The sequence below is a fragment of the Lactuca saligna genome, chromosome 1 (genome assembly GCF_052625555.1).
Source record: "Lactuca saligna cultivar CGN05327 chromosome 1, ASM5262555v1, whole genome shotgun sequence".
NCBI lineage: Eukaryota > Viridiplantae > Streptophyta > Magnoliopsida > Asterales > Asteraceae > Lactuca > Lactuca saligna.
In genome coordinates this window covers 22,559,892-22,561,960 of record NC_136417.1, presented here as the reverse complement: position 1 = coordinate 22,561,960, position 2,069 = coordinate 22,559,892, and positions in this window count along the sequence as shown.

Here is a 2,069-nt window from a genome sequence, read left to right as displayed (position 1 = left end):
TACCTACTTCCGACATATGACCGACTGTGTAGGTTCGAATAATATGATATACCAAACATAATTATTTTGGAAGTCAACGTGCAAAAGAAATTAGTAAACGATCGACAAGAGATAGAAACACTTTACTCATAAATAAAACACCTTTTATTCATCATCTAATGTCAATTAAACTTTACAAATTTCAAGGTTATCTAACTACTAAATCTAATATCATCCTTCAGCCCTATGCTTCGAGCATGCTGGAGATGCTTAACCCGAGTCAGTCCCTTCGTGAGGGGATCTGCTGGATTCTCATCCGATGATACCCTCTTTGCCACGAGGAGTCCTTCTTCTATTCGATGTCTGATGAAATGGTATTTTATGTCGATGTGTCTGGATCTCCCGTGATCACTTGGTTCCTTGGCTAAGGCAACATCACTTTCACTATCACAGAAAATTTCCATTGGCTCCTTAATAGTTGGTACAACTCCAAGGTATCCAATGAAGTTCTTCAGCCATATCGCCTCTTGTGCTGCCTCGCTAGCTGCTATATACTCTAATTCACAAGTTGAATCAGCCACTGTCTCTTGCTTGGAACTCTTCCAAGAAATTGCTCCTCCGTTTAGGGTAAAGACCCAGCCTGACTGAGAGCGTAAATTATCCCTATCAGTCTGAAAGCTAGCATCACTATACCCTACAACTCTCAAGTCTTCACTCCCACCGAGGGTAAGGACCCAGTCCTTAGTCCTCCGTAGGTACTTGAGGATATTCTTTACCGCAGTCCAATGTCCCTTGCCAGGGTTCCCCTAATACCTGCTAACCATGCTCAAGGAAAAGGCTACATCAGGTCGAGTACACGTCATAGCATACATGATCGATCCTACAGCCGAAGCATAAGGTATTCGACTCATTTCTGCTATCTCAGCCTCAGTACTAGGGCTTTGTGTCTTACTCAATCTGGCGTTACTCTGGATGGGCAACTCTCCTTTCTTGGAGTCCTGCATGTTGAATCTCGTCAGCACCTTATCCAAGTAGGTACTCTGACTAAGTCCAATTAGTCTTTTACTTCGGTCTCTCAAGATCCTTATCCCTAGAATATAGGCAGCTTCTCCCAGGTCCTTCATAGAGAAACACTTCCCAAGCCAGGACTTAACTTCCTACAGATTTGGGATGTCATTTCCTATAAGTAGTATGTCATCCACATACAATACCAAAAAACTAACTATACTCCCACTAGCCTTGACATATATACAAGATTCATCTTCACTCCTAGAAAAGCCGAATTCCTTGACTTTCTCATCAAAGCAAAGATTCCATCTGCGAGGTGCTTACTTTAATCCATAAATGGATTTCTCAAGCTTACACACTCTATTAAGGTACTCTGTATTGACAAAACCCCCTGGCTGACTCATGTAAACATCCTCATCCAACTTTCCATTAAGGAAAGAGGTTTTGACATCCATTTGCCATATTTCAAAGTCATGAAATGTGGCTATGGCTAACAGAACCCTAATAGAGTTAATCTTGGCCACTAGAGAAAAGGTCTCATCATAATCAACTCCCGGAGTTTGTGAGAAACCCTTTGCAACCAATCGTGCCTTATAAGTGTGTACATTACCATCCATATCGGTCGTCTTCTTGAAGATCCATTTGCACCCTACAGTCTTACGACTTGGTACATTCTCAACCAAGTTCCAAACTTGATTGTTATACATGGACTGTATCTCGCTATCCATTGCCTCTTTCCACTTGGCTGACTCAGGACCTGCCATGGCTTCCGCGTAACTGTTAGGTTCTGTCACACCCCGAAAATCCAAGGCGGAAACATTTCCGGGGTTGACTCCAAGTTGTGTATCAAATCCAATGTACATAGTAATCACAGTAAACAACCATTACATTACATATATATATGAAAGTTTACATTTGTTTCAAAAGTAAATTGTACAAAAGTTATACATATATCATATGAACAAGACGAGACGAGTCTTCCACGCACTCCGTCTTCACCAAAAGAGATCACCGGGTACCTGTCTAATGTGGACCTGAGAATACAAGCAGTTTGAAAATCAGCATAAAGCTGGTGAGTTCAT